Genomic DNA, 21,215 nt, shown 5'->3' with positions numbered 1-21,215 from the left:
TATGCTACCTAGGACACCCACCCTTAGGGTGAGCAGCACTTACACCCAGGTTAGAGCATCCTTAATCCTAGTATTACACCAGGAATCAATCCCAGCATCACACATCCTACATCTAACCACCTCCAAAAAGCCCCATCTGTAACCACATCAGGCTTTGGGGGACATCTAGAAAAAAGCATAACAGCAATAACATATTACTTTCAATCTAGATTTTTTCAAAAAGAATCAGAGCCTAAGCAAAACAAACCTCGGACCATTACCAAAGCCATCATGATTCACTATTTATTTTGGAAATTTACTCTATGAAATACTGTTTGAATTAAATGTACCAAAGATCAGAGCATGAAAATAATTTCATCATATGGAAATTTGGGGAAGGCATTTGTTTCAAATCATGAATTTACTCTTTGTTATGCTATTGTTCAGAATTTTTATCTTAAACTCATGCCAAAAGCAAACAAACAATAAAGCATAAAATAAACAGCGGTTCTCTGATCATAGCTAGAATGTATGCAAGAGAAATTTATTTGAATGTAATTTTAATAACCAGACTATTCTTTTACCTTTCATGGTCAGTGCTTTTAAAGTAACAACATGTTCATGAGACCTGAACTTCCACAAAATGTGTAGGAAATGGGATACTTGTTCTTCTTAACATCATCCACAGGTTAGAAGCACATGGGTTTCCACTGGTTGATTTAATTAGATTTTTCTGGATCTTCAACCATCCACATATACTGTCATGTCACTAAAATGAATACTATACTAAGGCCTGAAGCAGTAAAGTATGAAAGAGCAAGACAGTAATTTAAGTTTTCACACTGTCATTTATGAGACGCCACACATGTGACATGGCCATTCATTAGCATGTCTTGAAGCTCTATTTCATCCTTACAATCCCAACAAATACTTTAATATTAAACAAGGATTAACATAATAATGTGCATTATGGACTTATTCATCTCTAAGGTATCTAGAGAACAAATAAAACAAAAGCTCATTTCCTACAGAAACCAGTTAGGCATCTGATAAAAAGCCCTGTAAGAGATCCATCACCACCGCCACCATCGTCATCAGGAAATTGCAGCTTTTAGAGTGACAGGAAATCTGTAAGTAATCTAGTGTTACTCTTCTGTTTTCAAACACAAGCAGTCATTAAATGATTTGCTCAATCCTATGCAACCAGTTAGTGATGAGACCAGATTTAGATCTCAGTCTTAAACCTGCATGATGGTAAACTTGTTTGTTAGACAAAGTTAATTCCCCCAGGAAAGTAACTTGTGGGTTTTAAGCTCTTCCCAATTGGCAACCCCTGTGCTAAGCTCTTTACTCCCTCCCTCACCACAGCACATCAGGTAGACATCCTCAGTTCTGCTGTTTACAGATGAGGAAACATAGACAGTAAAGTGTAATCCATGACAAATAAGACACCAAGCTCTTTCGGACCCAGAAGGGTGGCTTGAGTGCTTGCTCTGAACCATCAAGAACTACTTCATGCAATTCATGAACAGATACCTTTCTGTTTATGGGGCAAGCAAAGAATAAACTCATTAACACAGAGAGGTCAAAGGCATCAGCTTTGATCTAGACTAATTTCCAATCCAAGACTCAAAAGTAACGTTAAAGTATGCAGACTTCAAGCTCCTATTTCCTAGACTGACTTGGGAGACCTAGCCACAGTAGACAGTGACACTCGGTATAAACCCTATAAATCAAAATGTGAGCTCACACTAATTCACTTATTCATCCATTCCTTCAGCAATCACCTACAGAGATCTCACTGCCAATCTGTTCCTCCCAACAGCAAGAACGAGAGGTCTGTTCTGAAACTGCTCTCCTTTGGTAAAATAGACAAGAAGGAGTAAGTATAATGCCAGTAAATTTTAGAGTATGATAAAAGGTAATAAATGCTGTGAACAACAATGAAAAAACTGGAAAAAAATCTGGTTCAAGAGTAAAAAGAAATCAGTGGGCAGTTTTAAGTAGCTGATGCAGATCGGCACTTTCCTTGAAAAGTGACACACAAATGCAGCGAAAGTGACTGACAATGAGGAAGGAGGGAAAGAAGGTTAACTATGGAGCTTTTTGGGAGAAAGGCATCCGAGGAAGAGAGGAGAGCTGCGATGCAGGCCAACAGGTCTAGAACTTCCACCCAACCTGGGGAAGAGACAAGTGCCCCAGCAGGCAGAGGGCCAAGGTGAAGGTCTCCGCAAGGCTGCTGGCCACTGCTTTAAAGGCCAGGAGGATATTATGGGTCCTGAAAAGAAGAGACAGATGGCCTTCAACTTAATAGACTGATTCTGCCATGAGGCCAAAACAGACCACAGGGACAGCAGGGTGGGGGTAGAGTAATCTATGTGAGAAATCTACTGAAGGTCTGAATTCACTAAGGAGGACGGGGCTGCCATTAACAAAGGCAGGGGCAGCTGTGCATGCAGTGACTGAGAGCTGAGAACCAGGGTAGAGTTTCCCTTCCCATACCCACTAGAGTCGCGGAGAATCACATGTCAGGTGAAGTCTGCGTCCCTTTGGTTTCTCAAGTGTTACCAACAGGCGTTAAGAAAGAGAAGTATTAAATGGCAACAGGCTTTTCTCAAATTCACTGGAACAGCTGAACTAAAACCACTAAGTCAGGCAGCCTCTCACTATGAAGTTGTATCATGTAACGTGCACAATTCTATGGTATCACACCCAATGTGCTATCACACAGCAATCCAGGGGCAGAAGACTGAGGCAAAACTGTTTCTCTAGCTCACCCTAAAGCAGCTCTTCATGAAGCCATCATGGTAGGTGAGAAGCGGCTGCACACTGAGAAGTTACTGCCGCGCTACGCTGCATTCCTTGCCTGCCCTGCTACACAGGAAGGCACATAATCCTTGGGAGTCAGGTCCTTTGAAATCAAAGTGAAATGTTTACTAGATAAAGCTTATAAATTCTTGAAGCAGAAGTGTTGGGGGTGTGTGAAATTAAAACATCAATATAATGTTGGTACTGGAGATACTGTTTTAAGATTGAAGTTTTAATTTACTGTCAAGCATATAAAGAGAAGTACAGTTAAGGCTGATATGTATGCTCTAAAAAATCCTCAAAGTTGGAAAAGGATTTTGATATAACAAAAAACATTTTAAAAAAACACAAAAGAGAGACAGTGCTGGAGAAAACAGTACAGTGGGATCCAGGGAAGGAAGATCGATGGACATCACATCAGATGATGAAGGCTGACTAAACCAGAGAAAGTAAGGCAAACCTACGGAATCTGCTTAGAAGGATATGGAGTATCACAGAATTCATAGCGGAATAAGGGGAAGATGCTGTAAATAAGGAGGCAGTGAGAATACTCTCCTGGTGTGAGACTCTTCGTGTTCTGGAACCAAAGAAAGGAAGGTCATAAAAGGTAGAGAAACATCAACCTCCCTGAGAGCCTTCCTTTGCAAACTGGATCAGCAGGCAGGGAAAAGTTCAGGAGAAAGGTGTTAGCAGATTCTTCCAAGCCACTTCCTTCTTTCCCTTATTTCCCAGGAAATAAGTCGTGGTGGCAGACACATCAGTGAAAAGTGGAAAGACTATAGGCTATTGGACATAATGTACCTTTTAAAACAGCAAAATCATCTCTGCCCAGAATGAATACTCCGCAAGTGGGCTTGGGAAATTAAAGAGGGTGATGGTGAGTAAAACAGCCACGTGAGGACCGGTGATACAAACAAAACGAAAAGATTGTTAAACGTTGGGAAAAGTTTAATTATGGTCTGACGCTGTTTTTTAGTAGAAAAAACTTTTATGTTTCTTTATTTTCCTCAACAAAATTTTTAATCCTGAAGGAGCAAGAGGAAGAAGAAACTGGAAGTTGACAAGGACGCTGGTAAAAACGGTTTTGATACTGCTTATGAAAAAAACCTCATGGAAGAAAAACCACACACTGCTGTGGATAACAAATACATAGCTCACGATCCAGGCTGACTTCGAATGCTATTTTTACACTAAGCACAGATGGGTCCCCCACCTGTCTGGTCTAAGACCTCCAGCATATCTGCCTGGACTAAGATGTAGGTTATACACATTTGCAGTATACAGGAGGAGAAATAAGAATTAATCATAGCAGGAAGAGTATCTTTTCCAAGTAAAGTAAACAAGAGTCAAAGGGTAATCAAAGAAGTGAGGAGCTTGAGTCTGTCTATGAAATCTTCCAGCCCAAGCAGATGAGCTGAGACACAGCTAGAGGCCTCAAAGGGCCAGCAGCTGAGGTCAGGAGTGGGGATCCTTTACCAGAGGATGGGGCTCATAGAGGACACAGTGCCACCACACGCACAGCAGTTTAAGCACAAGTGAATTATAGCACCTTTTATGTGCAGCTGCAAAAATGACAAACAGGCAAGAAGGCAAAGGAGGAGAGAGAGAAGAAGCAGTAGACAAAAGGAATAAAAACTACGCAGGACGGGCGCTGGAGATTTAGCTCAGTGGCATAAGCACCTACCTTGCAAGCAGGCAGTTGTGAGCTCGATCCCTGGTACAGATAAAAAGGAAAAAGACAAAAAAAAAAAAAAAAAAAAAAAAACTACCCAGACTATAGACCTCTTCTGGGAAAGGTCCAGTGTTCAAAACCATTTTAAAAACATTTAAATTCCTAAAAGTTGAGAGAATTTTGAGCCAGAGAAATCCTAGATTTGATATTACTATGATCTTAATTTGCTTCCAAGCTGAAATTAAAAATGGAGTGAGAAACATTAGTGGTAATTAGAAGTGAAACAAATTTATTGACTTGAGTAACTGTGAAATGTTTACTAGATAAAGCTTATAAATTCTTGAAGCAGAAGTGTTGGTGCGGAGACAAGAAATCTCCATTTTCTGTTGCATATTATGCACATCAATATATATAATACACTCCCTCTGACTGAAAGAGAATCAAATCATTTGTGAGGTTTTATCGCCATTTAGCTTTGACTGTGAATTATAATTATCTCCAAGACTTCAGTGTCACAAGTGCCTTCCAGTGCAATGTTAAGTCACTTTCAAGAAACCCCCAAACAGCTGACCATTATTTTTTTAAAGGGGAGTACCCTGCAGAATGTCGATGGGGAAACCATGAAGAATCTACGGTTCAAATAAACAAACATTTACTTGGAGAAAAAGGAAGCATGTGATTACAGAAGGTAACAAACACAGGCATCTTTTTGTGAGTCGATTTAAAAACCAGAGCTTGACTCTAGAAAGTAGAAGATAAGACTCTTAAAATACTCTTGGAAACACAAAAGAATGGTATAAAAATTATTATTATAAAAATATTCCTTTGTTAATTTACAAGTTTTTATTTAAAAAGATGAAAGTGAAATTTTTCAGCTACAATCATATTCTAACTTCCTAAGTTGACAGACAAGCAATACACACAACACAATAGGTAAAATTGTCAAAGATTTTTAATAGCACTCTGCTAGAAGAATTTCTCACTACATATTTTATATAACACAAAATAAATTGAGAAGTTATTTCAAGAAGCAATCTTCATTAAAATTGTAGGACCTTGCAGATGCCTAGAGTTTTAAGAAATTTTCCAGTTTAAGCTCATGGTGGTTCTATATTAATGTAAGCTACAGAATTAACAATTGCTGAGCAAAGAGGAGACTGCATGCTAATGTGTCAAAGGTCATTTGGACTGGATAAATGCCATATAATCCAAGGAACAGTAAGTTGCCACTCAAAGCATACAGTTTTGCTATGTGTAGTTTATAATTAGATTGACGGATAACTAAAAAATACAAATCAAGAGAAAAAGAAACAGAGAGAAAGCCAACTAGGTGGTAAACAGCAAGAAAAGCAAAGGAAGGCACAGGCAGCCGTTCAGACTAACTGGTAACAAGAAAAGTGTGCAGAGTTCCATGCGGGCTCCCGGGGAACTCTGTGTGCACACAGCAGGCAGCCTCATCACCAAGGGTTGCTAGAAATGGAAAACAGCCTCAGAGCACAATGTGCTCATTATTTTCCCTTGTACATAGAAAAGAAAAAAAAAAAAACCTTATCCATTGGAACAAAATCAAAAGAAAACAATTTTAATGAGCCTAATATATTTTAAGTAAATGATACTGTTCCTAGGGTAACTGGCATCCTGAAACATCTGTTATCTCACTAGGGAAAACAAAATCTAATTTTAACTGCTGATATCCTAAAACATTTATAAACCTGCAAATGACACCCATGTGCCGTGAAGAAACGTGAAGCACAAGGTAACTGCAATTGCAAAACAAAAATGGAGCCTGGAGAGGAAAGTATTTTATTGGACACTGCCATTAGACATTAATTGGCTATTAATTAATACCGACACGGCAGCTAAACTGCCTCCCTGCTAACAGAAAATCGAATCCCCAATTGTCAGTGTGTATATGAGATGTAAAAGATTCAAAACACAATGAGATCACAAAAATGCTTTTCTCTTACATCCGTGATAACAGTGTGTATAACCTATTTTAGTTTCTGATATGTATAATTCATTATAGTGGAGTTCTGAGGTCTTGCCCAAGGAAAATGCAGGAAAATGCTTCCGGCCTCGAACTCTTTTCTTTCACCAACTTCAGGCAACATGTCTCCAGTTCCCCATTTAGGTGACACGTAGCCTAGGATAAGACAAACTTCCTCTAAAGAGGATCAGGCTTTATGCAACTTGTCTATCAATATATATTTTGTTATTCTTTTAAATAGTAATAATGTAAGATACATTTTTTCTGGTGCATACGGCCATGTAAGAAATCAGCAACAGATGATAAAAAATAAATAAATCATGAGCTGATAAAGTTCTGGAAAGAAGTACAAGAAAAAAATGAAAATACTGAAGAAACAGATACAAAATTGGAGCAGACAGCACTGTGACATAGGTGCACAACAAAAAAATTAAAAGAAAGGGCAGGGATGTAGATCATTGGTGTAAGCACCTGCCTGGCAAGTGCACAGTCCTGAATTCCATTCCTGATACAAAAAAATTCAAAACCTAGAGTTAAATGGGCTAAAAATTGTTGGCTTAAAAACCAAAGGGATACACAAAATATCAAAATATAAGTTCAAAACATTTTCCATAGATGAAGTGGGACTATGTACCATATCTCAGGAGTATTTCATTCTGAAATATGTCCCAGTTACCGCACAAGTGTGTCTGGATTTACAGGGGAGTTATGCTCTGAGAAATGCACGCTAAGTTGAAAATATCATAAGGTGCCCATGCATTTACAGTGCCTAACCTTAGGGACACAGTAAACTGAGAAGTACTGTGGCTTCCCCTTGGGATTATGGGGCTGACCAGGGGCTGCGGCTCCTGCTGGCTCCAGTGAAAGAGGGCATTCTACTGCACATCAATGGTCTGGGAAAGACCAAAATTCAAAGTACACTTATTAGTAAATGTAAATGCCTTCACACCATTGTAAAGCCAGAAAATTGTATGCCCACCTATCGTGTCAGGAACTGTCTGTATTTGTTTGATAAAAGAAGAAAAAACTCACTGAGCAGCCAGACAGAAAGAACAAGTCATTTTTATAGAGCAAATAAAAGTCAACCTGGCCTCCAATTCCTTTATCACAATACTCAATATTAGAAAAAATGATGACAAAAACCTCAGGGGTAAAATGTGTTCAAAAACATTTCCCTCTCACCCAAACTGGTATTTAATAGATCAATATGTTTGACCAAGCAAAAAACAAGAACATTTGCTAAGAGCTTATCTTGAAGAATTGACTGGGGTAAAAAGTTTGCCAAAACTTAAAAGAATAAAAAACTATAGCACAATGATTAGCAGGGACCATTTAGTCAATTTAACTGGGGTGTACGTGGGGAATTTTAACAGATGCTATAGAACTGATGGTACAGTAATCTAACAACACATGCAAGGAGAAGAAAGAGTCTCCAAGAATTCTTAAATGTGAAGCTCCTCTCTCTTATAGCAGGCTGAAAAGCTGCATCACTAAAATAGAATAATTGGGAAATTTAAGTTTAACAACATATGCTAAGAAATCCAACACTGTCAACCAAACTGAACATGAAGAAAGAAGAGTAGTGAAAAAATTACACTAACATGACGGAGATGGAAAAATATGGAATTAGAGATGCTCTAGAAATTCCTAGTTTAAAGACATTTCCTTAATTAAAATCTCTATGTTATCAGAAGAGACAAACAGAAATCAAAGTCCAAGGAACAAAATACTGAAAAAATATCTCGTATAAATTTAATGTATACTGTCAAGGATCACGATTTACCACCCAGGCATACTGACATACTCTCAGTGAGTTACACTCAATTACCAGATATAAAATAAACAAACTGAAAAGTGAGGGAAACTCGATTATATAGTAAGTCAAAGATACAGTTTTTAATATCCCACAAATCAACAGCATGAACTGCTCAAATATTCCAAAAGAATGCAATCAATGTAGATATTTTCCAATAAATATGCAATAAAACTAGAAAAGAAAATGAAAATGAGGAAGAAAATGTCAAGCAAGGAGAAATTTAAAACAAGGTAAGTCCTTTCAAAAATTCAAGAGCCAAGGGCTGAATCAGTACAAAAACGTTAGAATACTCCTGCTGTTTGTGCTCGGTATGTCATTCCAAATGCTCGTGCTCAGAGCCCTGGCTTTTGCAGAGGTTGACTCAGGGGCCAGGCGTGCAGTTGGGAGGCAGGGCATGGGGGCAGAGGGTGGTTGGCCACTGGGGTGTGACCTGAAAGCTGCCCCCCCTCCCAGTCCCTCCCTTTTCTCTCTGCTTGCTGACAGCCCATATGTGAGCAGCTTTCTTCGGAGGCAGCTCTTTCCACACCTCCGTTTCTCTCTCAGAGCTGGCCGACCACAGACTGAACCTTCTCAAACTGTGAGCCCAAAGAAACATTTCTTCCTTTAAATTGTATTAGGCATTTTGTCCTAGCAGCAAGGACTTACTAAAACAAATAGGCAGGAAAACATCAGTATTAAAATAATTACTCAACAAAACACAAGAGAAATCCTGAACAGAGCCCAAAATATCTGTACCTTACATATGCATAGCAAGCTGGCAATTTTTTTAAAAAATTGTATTACATATAAGAGATTTTGAAGAGAAACAGCACAAGGACAAAAGACAGCCAAATGGAGGAACTGATTAAAATATTAATTGGGATAAGTAAGTTAGAAAAACAGAGGAAACAAAACTAATTGAAATCACCATTGGAACTAGCAAAAAATAATTAACCAGTGGCTACATAAAGTCAAAAATGAAGATTCACAATAAATTACTTAGCTCACCTATATGACAATATGTCTCAAAATGTGGGTTATGTGATTCCACCCAAGATAATATAATTTATTAAGCATCACCAGACAAGTTTGAAATTTGAAAGTGCTCAATTTACACAGAAAACTATTTGTAAAATGCTGTCACAGGGCTATCCTATAATCAGTCTGTGTGGTTTCACAGGGAATCCCGTTGAGACTGAGAGGAGCAGATGTTTCAAGATTCTTCAACTATTCTGGATCAAAGATTTTCAAATCTTAGCATAGATAAGAATCATCTGAAAAGTGCATTAAAACAGAGTAGTGATTCCAATTCTGGAGATTCTAATCGAGTAGGTCTAGGCTGAGACCATAAGTTCATATTTTAAATAAGTGGCTTGAAAAATAGTTCTGGACAGGGCAAATCTATCAATTCCTGGAGATTTTTTTTTTTATTGTGGTGACCTTCTGGAAGAGTAACAATGACATCTGATAGGCGGAAGCCAGCAATGCTACCAAGTAATTAGCTGTTCACAAGACAGTGCTCTCACAGTGCAGATTCTGCAGCCCCAAATGTTACCAGTGTTGAAGTTCTCACGCTACTGATTCTGCTGGCAGTGGAGTATCACAGAGCAGGAGTTAGCGGATTTTTTTCCCTAAAGAATTAGATAGTGAACATTCTGGATTGATGGGCACATGAAATCTGATTCACATTCTTCTTGATTTATTTTTATACCTCTCTAAAAATATACAAGCCATTATTAGCTTATGAACCTTACCAATACAGACCTTAACTGAACAGTAATAATACAAATTTGTTTTGAAATACAAGTACAAAATGTAGAAATCCTTTAAAACAGGGCAGCTTGCTTCATAGTTTACCATCGAAATTACTTTTTACTTGGTCATTAACACCAGGAACAATAAAAATATGTTCATCATCACTACTGTTGTTCCACACTTCCTAGCAAAGAACCAAAATAATTGTACAAAAAGTTATGTTTGCAAAAATTGTTAAGCAGAAATGTAACAAAAATATAGCTAGATGGCCACCACGTTCCTTTTTCCCATTTACTGGAGAGACAAATGAACTGAATTCCCCAACGGGCAGGGCTATGTAACTGAGTTCCACAGGTAGAACACGGGCAGACGTGAGGAACGCCAAGTCAAAGCCTGTCCAACAAGAACACCCTAAGTCATCCCATCTCCCCTTCCATACACCTCCAGGTGGACACAACATAACCTGCACAGAACCCAGCCCTGGAAACCAGAGTAGGGGAACCATATGCACAGGCCAAACTGGCCCCTCACCTACGGCTGTGAGTGAGGTTTTACAGCACATAGCCATGAATGTTCGTTTATGTACTAAGATTGCTTTTGAGTTACTATAACTGTTGAGTAGTAGAAGCAAACCATGAGGAAAAGTCACTTTATCCTTAGTAGAATGACTATTAGCAAAACAATTCAAGAGAACAAGTGTTGGCAAGGTTGTAAAGAAAAAATATCCCATGTGCATTGCAAATAACAGTCATAATAAAAAGTTAGAAACTCAAAATTACTGATTCCTTTCAAAGGTCAGACAATGCAAACACCAAATATTTCGGGAGAGCTAGAATTGACAAACTTTTCAGTGTATCGCCTAGGCTTTACTGAACTGCCTGTCAGCCATCCCAGTCTCAGTATTAGTGAGCAGAAAATTCTGGGAAGCCCCTGCTAAGACAATTGCAAATGTCTGCTTTTAAATATGCCTCTCTGCTGCTGGGTTAATATTGTTTCAGGCCTTGGTTTTCAGCCTGAAAAAGGAGACAGACAAATCAATGATGCAGAAAAGACATGAAAGTTTCTCTTTTAACGAAGCCAATTTGTAGTTATTAAAAACTTTAATTCTCCATGAGCCTGAGCTGCTTTGAGGCACGTGATTAAAATACTCATGCTTTCCAGAATCAGAGAAATACAAATACAGACAAGCTAGACTTTGTTCAGTACCAGCCAGATATCCTTTTTTGAAATAGACATGATAAGGAACATAAACAGTACTCTCAAAGAACATGTACTTTTTAGCTTTTCCATTCCCTGCCCATGTTTACCAGAGTTTAAAAAAAACACTAATTGACTGATAAAATGTTCCTTAAGATTATCACAATTCCTAGTGGGAAAGATTAATGATTAATATGAGAGGCCAGATAATCACTGTCTGCTCTCTGCGAAGAGTTTGTATTTGTTTAATAATTACATAATTACAACATAGTTGATGTTATAATGCAGGTTTATATATTCTCAATGGACACTTTCGTTACCGAAAATCATAACCAGTAAGTTTAAAGATAAATGTAAGCTATAATAGAGTCTCAAGTTCACTAAGAATCCTGGCACCTCAGGGTGAAGATTAGGCCAGCAGCCCTGATAAAATGCCCTGGGCGAGGTTCATTCATTTGTGCTCAGGGGAGCTGAAGACAGTTACACTTATCCAAGCCCAGTACTATGGAGGTCTCCCAGTGACTATTAGTTCTTCCAAGTAATCACTCAGAAAATGAATTAACTTGACCCTTCTTTATTTTAAGAAGGACTGAAATTAGGATTTGATCTGTAGATAGAGTATAGCACAGTAAAATAAGGTAGGTAAAATCTGTAGATAGAGGATAGCACTGGTGAATAAGGTAGGAAAAGAAAACAGCTATGAAAGAAGGTTAGGACACAAACTTCCCTAGTCCTGTGTGTTCAACCCAAACCAGGGAATAAATGCTTAAAAATTGCACAGAATAACTGATGTGAAAGAAAAATACCTTTTGTATAACAGAACTGAAGAGAAGTTTCTTCTGTGGACTATCTTTAGAAAAACTAAAATGTGGTAGCAAATGTTTTGACACTACACACAAGGCAAGTGAATATTCACAGGTCCCTTTCTTTTAATGGACCCCAATACAGGAACATGAAACTGAACCCAATTACATTTCAATAAAAACAATACTGTTGGAGAAGGGGGTCAGTCTACTACTAATAACTATCTATGACTTTGATGGCTTAGTTTAATCACGGGATCTATGAGGAGTTTTTAATAATGGCAGGATCATACAGGATGATTCATTTTTGAACATATGATGCTATCAAGAGGAGTTAATGTGATAGTTAAAGAATTTTCAAAGCTCAGAAAATGCACCCTAGGACCTCATATAATGGAGAGCAATGGAACAAACATGAACACAGCTCTCTGTGTTTGATCTGCTCACAGCATTGGCTCCTGGCTGTTCCTCCCTGGATGGCTCTGAGGACACAAGGACTCTCATGGAATAACAGTGCGGCATCCTAGGGTGCATCAAAGTCAAGCTGGCTGTCCCTGCTTCAAGGTTACAGGCGGCACGGATACAGCTGGTTTGTCTTCAAACATCAGTTAGCCTTAAACTCCTCCACGTTAGTTTGACACGTGTCTACTGTGCAGAAGGTGATTTAACTGCTCCCCTTCTGAAAGGATGAGGTCAACGGAGCTGCTTCCCATCCCAGGGAGTACATCTGCATCTGTGAATTGACACACAAACCAAGGACAGAAACAAACTCTTCTTTAACCTTTTCCTGCCTTCGACTGCCCCTTGTTTATCACTCAAAATAGATTTTCGTCTTCTCTTCAGCTCCTTTTTTTCTAATTATGTGGCTCACAGATAACTTGCCTTGCATTTTTTCACTTTTGTCTTAAATTTTGCATTTGTAAATGAAGTATAAAGAAATTTCCCTAATTTTTAAAAAATTCATTATGATTCTATCATTTTCCTGTGTACTGTGCCTCCTCATAAATTCAGAGTGATAAATCATAATACTTACATTAACATATTATGATTAATATAATCACTCAATATAATTAGCATATATAGTGCATATTATATATGTTATGCATAGTTTCCAAATACATGACAAAACAATGTTTTAAAGTTTGTAACAGTTCCTTTTATTAGTAACTCTATCAATTCCTCAAAATTCATACTGATTTTAATACTTATAATGTTCTTATATTGAGTGCTTATTGCAGGAGCAAATCCTAACGTCCAGTATGGCTCAGGCTCCCTGAACTTGTGTACCTTTTATTCAAGGAGAGAAATCATCTAGTTATATATGTATAGTATTTTATTAGATTGTGTAGAAATAAGAAATTGATACTATTCATGAAATTAAGAATTCATACTATTATGTCTTACAACAAAGGAAATCAGTTCTTAAGACCTCTACGTATTTTGCTATTCTGGATAACCTCCATCAGGAGACCAAGAGCAATTACATGAAGCCCACAAGTTATAATTACTCTAATCATATGTCTCCTACTTTTCAATGACTATTCAATGTTCCAGTTGCAAAGCATGCCTTATATTTCCTGTTTATATTGCTTTTTTAGTCAGCTGTCTTTCACAGGGAAAAAAAAGCTTAATATAATTTAAGGGAGAAAAGATTCTGGCTCATGTTTCGGAGGTATCAGTCCATGATCACTGGCCTTGTTGCTTTGGACCTGTGGCAAAGCAGAAACCACTGCAGTGAACGTGTGTCAGAACCAAGGTGCTCCCTCACGGTGGTGAGATGCAAAGAAACAGCAAGGAAGGGGCAGGCCCCAATAACCCCTTCAAGGACCGCTCCCCAGTGACAGAGACCTCACTCCTTCCCTGGGTCCCACCTCCTGAAGGCTGCACCACCTCCCAGTTGCACTACAGGCTGGTGACAAAATGGCCCTTTGAGGAACATAGAAGATCTAAACCAAACAATTACGTATCTTCTCCTTCTGGAATGACCAATCATTGCCTTTACTATAATGATCTCCTGTCAGTAAAATCCTGTGATCAAAATATTTGAAATGGTTACATTCTTTGGAACCACAGAATTTTGTCACTCTTCTATACAAATCACATTTGGCTTCTCTGCTGCCCAACAGTGGCTTATATTCACTTTTATTTCACACACCAGAGGACAATCTCTTTGAGGAAAGAAAGCATGCCTCATTCATTTATTGAATGTCTGACTATATTTCCTATCATAGATTACATTGTATCTAAATAACTCTAGTTAATTCAGTGCAAATTTTGTAGTTATCATAAGTAATTGCCAGTTGAAATTATTATGTGATTCCTGTGTATGCTGAAACTTACTGAGCTAATTAGCTAACTCTTCAGAGTCTTGGCTTCCTCATTTGTGCAACAGAGATTATAATACATATCTCCTGGTAGGGATGTGTGAATTACATGAAAGCATTTATTATGTTGTAAAGCATCTATCTCAGTGTCCAGCACAAAGACAATCAATAAAAATTTAGTCTTACTTCTTATGCAGTATTGGATTACTTTTCTTAATTTCTTACTTTTCCTATGATCATTCTTTGCCAGAGGACTTTAAGTACAATGTCCTGTCTCTTGACCAATAGGATGCTAGCAGACATGTTCCAAAAGAGGCTTGGCAAGGGCTTGTACCACTGTTTGCTCTCTCAGGCTTCAGTAATTACCAAGAACAGGTTAAGTCCCAAGCAGCCCTCTGTACAAGGAAGAGCAGAGGTTTGAGCAGCAGACCTGGCCTCAACCGGAGTCTCAGCACAGCACAGCCATGCCCAGCCTAGGCCAGCCAATCTCCAGTGATGAAGACTTACCATGAAGACAAGGATGGATTATTGTCATTGTACAGCACAGAGTCCTATACTGATGGGTTATGCATTACTATGCCAATAGATGAGTGCTTGACAAAAAAACTGGTACTGAGAATCAAGATGTTGTCGGTTTTGAGGTCAGGTGGTAAGGAAACAACCACAGGGATCAATCCTGTGAAGTGGCAAGATAGTAAAAATTGTTGCCTATGATGTCTGCAGACAAAATACGTTTAATGAACTGTGGATTTAGGCAAGCAGGTTGCAATCAGAATATTAAAAGAGTATGTTTCTCCTGACAGTATTTGATAAACTTGTACTTGAAATAGACAAGCTCAGCAAAGAACTGCTTGGTGCGGTAACATAGCTACGAAGATATTTAAGAAAACATTGGGATTCCTGGGCAGGAAGATAAAACTGTTCACCATTTCTGGCCTTATAAGATAATAAGGCATCGTGAAATTAAGGCATAAAATTGGGGCAAATATCAAACCATGTATATTTCAAAATACTCTCCTAATATCTAATAGTTAAGAGACATTCGATCAGTTTAAGATCTTACAACAAATCTTGTTTCATGTGATGGAATGTTACACAGCAATTAAATTAATGAAGCAGATCTAAATATACCAATGTGGATTAAATCTAGAATACAGTACAAAATGATAAGAGAAAAATAACAAGAGAATTATAAAACATAATGACATTTAATAATTTTTAAAAACATAAATTGTATACATTATTTATACATCTTAAGTATCAATGTACAAAGGCATTCACAGATACTAAACCCTGATTGGGAGTTAATGCTAACATGAAAACAAGGGAAAGGCCTACAACTTTAGTTGTATAACAATATTTTATTTCTTTCCAAAATGCCGTTACCTGAAGAAACACGTCGTTACTTGTGTTAAATGTGGGTAGTAGATACATCAGTATCGTTTAAATTGGTTTGTTTTTCTGAGTTTTTGGAAACACTTCATAACTGAATTAAAAATAATACTTAATGGAAAGAAATAAAAGCATTCATTTCAAGGCACAACATCAGACCTGTTATTCCGTGAGAAAATATTCCTATAATGAGAAAATATTTTAATATTAAAGTAGGCATTTTGAGTAAGTGGATTATCCTGCACACAGCCTTAAACATGTGTGCGTGAATAATGTAACGAAAGGAGAATCCAGCTTAATGGTACACTGGCCTGGCTGGCAGTCAAAGAAGAAATACAAGCCAGACTTTTAACCCCGTCATTTTTAAGAGCATTTTGTGAGTGTGTGCAGTCAGCTGGGGCACATTCACTGCTGCTATACCCACACCTGGAGAGAAGAACAGGGCGAGGAGTGGACCCCCGCGTCTAAACACAAACATGTCTGCCACAGAAAGCCAGGCTAAGCAAGCAAGTTGTACTCACACTTCTCCTGTTTGTCCCATCAAATTCCTACAATAGACAGCACATACTTCCATCAGATATTTGCCACAGATTCAGATGATCACATGACTTTCCCCACAGTGTGCTGGGATTTCTGAGGGAGACTCCCGCACTGGTCCCCTTTAGCAAAGCACCTTGTAGCTGGAAGGGGTCAGGCCAGGGATGTGGGCTGAGGTGCCAGGTGGGGACTGCTAGCACCCAGCACAGGGAAGAAGTACTAAGTTTTGCAAGAAGAGCAGCTAGACACAATTTCCAGCATCTCAGAGATGCAGACATGTTTCTGCAGAGTTGCAGAAATTTTCTTGGGCTCTAGGGAAGATGCATGACTTACAACTATGTAGTGACTGTCATTACTAACGTTGTGCAGACATGATCCCTGCACATTAGTTTGTGCAAACGGTAATTTAAGATGAGTCTTGTTTATTTGAAAATGTATTGTGAAACTCCCAACATTTAGAAGTTTACACTGGAAAGAAAAGGTTATTAAAATACAAAATATTTATACAGTAAACTGTAAGATTAGCCCACCTTCAAATGTTTTCATCTTAATACACAGCAGTAGCCCATAGTTACAAATTACAACTTGTTTTGTATTTGTATTTGATACGTTTATTTGAATGTCTATATTTTAAAAATGAAAACCTTTAGGAAACTTATTTTTTACTAATTATTGTAAAATTAGGTATTTTTGAAAACACATTCTTTTTTTCTATTTCTTATTTTAATGTTGAATATCATTTTTCTATTATTACTGTCATCTTTACATGACTGGATTGATTCCCAAGACAGTCTTCTTTAATTTCTCTCATATCTATAGAAAATAACATCAAGACTTCAGACATATCCAGCTTAAAATTTGCACTTTTAACTAGAATAAAGCTTAGCTCTCCATGAGAAAATGTAAAATTAAAGCACCAGTGGGGATTTAGTTCAGTGGCATAAGTGCCTGCCTGGCAAGTATGAGGTCATGAGTTCAATCCTCAGTACCAATAAATAAATAAATTTAAAGTGCCACCGTAGGAAATCCTGGAAAGATAATAAAAATACAGTAAAAAGAGGCCAGGGAGTGTAAAGGGAGCCCTTAGGAGTCCTCAGCAAACACAGACTATGTAAACCAGGAGCACCCAATCACCATCAGGGAGGGCCCACAGTGGTGGGGAGGGGCAGATGCACACTTTGGATCAGAATCTGAAGTATCTCTGACACCTCTCTAGCAACTGCTCGACACTCAGCCCTCACATAGCAGCTCTATCTGTGGTACCAGTTGTCCACGCCACCAAAATGGGTCACTTCGGCTTAGTCCTCCGCCAGCATTCTGTACAGAGTGTGTCTCACAGAACGGGCCTTCTAAGTCAGTCTCCAACTCAACAAAAGAAGCCAAGGCCCAGCAGTCCACTGGTGGCAGGCTGGTCCCTGCCCTCACGGTGCTTACACAGATGAGCAATGCACCCAGTCAATGCTTGGTAAAGAGACAGAGTTGCAGTAGCTTAACTACAAGGTACAACAGTGGGTTGGAAGATCTTCTGTTCAGTTTTTAACCCAACTTAACAAGACAACTTGTGTTGTCTTCGCCACAATTGTAAAGGGACCAGAAAACAAATGCACAAAAATGTAAAGGAGGCACTTGACTTAGCAAAGAAGTGGAAGGGTTCTCAGGCTAAACGCCCAAGGCTGGGCCACTCGCCAACTGCTCGGTGAAGAGAAGCTCAGCTCAGCACCAGTATATCCTAGTTCTATCATTCAGTCTGTGCTTCGCAAAACAGAGTTCTCATTTCAGACTGTGGACCCTTCATCCTAAATAAACAGTAAAACATATTATTCCAGCACATACTATGAGCAAATCGATGCCACGTTTAATCAATTTAACCATCCCATCAATTCTTTCTTGTAGGTAACATTATTTGTGGCTTAGAGATGGGGACTCTGTAACCAGCAAGGCCAAGTGGGGAGACAGCCAAGGAGCATGCCTGGGCAGTGTGACATTTGCCCATCTCTCACAACCGCGCTACCTCTGTCACCAAAAAACAAGCCTAGGTCTTACTGGATCATGAGTTCCTATTTAAAAACACACACTGAGCGCTGCCTGTCAGCAAGGTGTTACATGAGCGTGGGGTCAGACAGATGGACACTGCTGTTTATCTGTTTACATCCATACACAAGCACAGTGAGGTCTCGCACTTACAAGGCCACGTACGTGACATCTGTGTGAGGCACAGCGGGAGGAGTGTTCAGCCCATGACCTGCCCAGCCAGTGGCCCCAACCTCAACACTAAACATCTTGTGTCTATTGATAGAAGTAGGGAAGCATCAGAAGATTCGCCTTCTTATCAATTCCATAGGAGCAAGAGTTACTACGTGTGATGCATTACAGTAGCTTCCTCCACTCCCTCCCCCTCTCTCTTTCTTCATTCTCCTTCCTTCAAGCCAATTACTATTATGCAGCATGCCCTGGCACAACTGACCTCTTTCTCCCTCATTTTTAAACAATGCAATAGAATCTATGTCAAAGATAAAGCGTGTTTAATAGAAGATGTCCTTAGGGCTGGGCCTTAGCGCCCCATCCCTGGCATAGTCTGTGGCTTCCTCTCTCCCGCTGCAGGGATAGCACACCTGCAGAATCCCAGGCTCTGGGGCTCTGGCTGGTGCCTCATCAACACCTGCAGGTGTGTGCAAGCCTAGAGGGCCGGAGCCTAAGAAAGCAGACACCCTGGGCCAAATGAGGACGTGGCAAAATCACCATCTGACACTTCTAGGAAGTTGCATATGTTTTTTTTATGATTAAAATTCATCCCAGAGTGGCTGTGGGGTACATGAACACAAAAATCCATAGAGAAATATCTGGAGGATACAAAATGAGCTGAATATATTAACAGTATTAGGGAAAGGGTATAGAGACAATTCCTGCATGACTTTTTTGAAGTGACATTTGGTGAGCTGATACCAGGAAATTGTAAGATAGTGTTCTTTTCTGTTCTTGCCTTTCTTAATTTTTGGAGAATCTTTATGACTGGAAAAAATGGGATTTAGAGAGGCCTTCGATGCAGAATGCACAGCTCTCTATAGAGAATGCTGTTGTCTGTATCTCATTAGCACCATTTAGGCAGAATGGAAACTGACCACTCTGGCCCTGAGAGAGACTATTATTCAAGCTCTATCCTCTTTCACCTGCTCAGTCTCCTAAAGTTAGGGCCAGGAACTCAAGCCTCCTTTTGCCACAGGCAAACAACTTCTCAGAACTGCAGATAGCTTTCTCCATTGGCAAAGCTCTTTCGTGGCCCAATTTTAACAGCCAGGGCAGCAAAGGAAGTAAGGTGTTGTTCCTTCTGTTCTTCAAGTCTGCTATGTCATCCTGCCTTGCTCTGGTGATTGTTTATCAATGGGACTTGTCTTCAGCCTGTCCCCAGTCCTTCTTATCCTTTGTAGGTTTACACTTTCACCACATTACTGATCTCCTCCTGGCATATCATGCATGTCTGTATTTATGGAATAAATAAACTTTAGTGAGAACAGTAACTTTGCTTTTTCCACAGGTCTATCCCTGGGGCTTGCAAAGGTAACCAGGGAGTTTGGAGTCAGTACTAGTTGAATGAATCAATACTGAATAAAGGATTAAAAATAAAGGGTTAGAAAAATGTTACTTGTTCAAATAATAAGGATAGATGTGATCAGTCTACACTAGAACACTGACCTCACAAATATTTATCTGTCCTTCTGTAGAAATCCTAAACACCCCTCAGAGGTCAGCTGTCCCAAAGGGTGGAGATGTTTCATCAAGCATCCAGCAAGTGCTCAATAAATACTGCATCTAGATCTGAGCCACAGAGAGTATCACCCACCACAGAAATGTGATGCTTTTCCTCCAGGAAAGGAAGCCTTGGAAATAACCCTGTAGGGAGGAGAGGAGCCGCAGACAGTCCCTAAGGAGGCTCCAGGAGAATTTAAAGAGGGAGCCACTGTAAACGAAGGATTATTCTTGAAGGCCTCCACTGCAATCCACAAAAACACCCCTGCACGGGCCTCCAACCCTGACCTTCCTGATAACCTTCCTACAGTGAAATGCATTTTTGCGGTTGCTAAGCATGGTCTGTGCTCTTTGTAAACATTTAGAAAAGCACAGAAGAACATGCAGGAAAAAAAAAAAAAAAAAAAGGAAAAAGCCAAAACCCGTTTGTTATCTCACTGCTCAGAACAAATACAAAGTAAACAAGGTTCTGTGTGTCTTTTCATTTCTACTCATCCATGTGGGTAATGCATTTTAAAAGTTTCCCAGCGGCTCCTAAGTACTTTCCATCTTCCCATTTTACTGAGTAGTCTTCCAAGATCCGTTTCCATGGCTGCATCACTCTTACATGACTACATTTACTCATTCCAACATTTGCAGATTATTTACTACTTCCAATTATATACATATCAACAAAATTATGAAAATATCATGTAAGCAAGTATTTGCAAATGCCTCTTATTGCTCCCTTAGAATAAATGGCCTTTTATGAACATATTAAGACAGAGTAGAGACACTTTTAAGTTCGGAGGCTCCCTGTGGACCTTCCACCCAGAAAAGTATTTTTAACAGTATATTTTCCTGAAGTGATGCCAACATATTAGGATAAATGTATATACATTTCAACTTCATAAATTTATCACCTTTAATTTTAATAACTTTTTTACAAAATAGCAGGTATTTGTTACATAAAACTTGCCAAAATTTAGGCACAAAATAGAATAAAGTAAAAGTCACCTACATCTTAATACACACTTACAGACACTGTCAACACTTGTGAATGCTTCTGGCTTCAGTTCTCTGCACGCATGCACAAACACCCACATGCACGATGAGACAGGAATTTTTAACTGAAAATATCATGAACGTTATCAGTCATGTATATGAACCTTTTAGGGTCGCTTTGAGTTCTAATATACAAAGAGCATTTATCTTGCCAAATCCCCTATTGCTGGCTATGAGA

The 21,215-nt window shown here is 38.9% G+C and overlaps 1 protein-coding gene across 3 annotated transcripts in view; it reads right to left on the bottom strand.

Annotated features, from left to right (window-relative positions):
- Arhgap24 (Rho GTPase activating protein 24) overlaps nt 1–21,215 on the bottom strand; it is a 705,487-nt gene that overhangs the window by 300,917 nt on the left and 383,355 nt on the right. The window lies entirely within an intron of this gene.

This window comes from Cavia porcellus, unplaced genomic scaffold (assembly GCF_034190915.1).
Source record: "Cavia porcellus strain 051 isolate PalLab524CR breed Dunkin Hartley unplaced genomic scaffold, mCavPor4.1 scaffold_5, whole genome shotgun sequence".
Taxonomy (NCBI): Eukaryota; Metazoa; Chordata; class Mammalia; order Rodentia; family Caviidae; genus Cavia; species Cavia porcellus.
The sequence above is the reverse complement of the archived record's forward strand: the minus strand, read 5'-3'. Positions and strand labels throughout refer to the sequence as shown.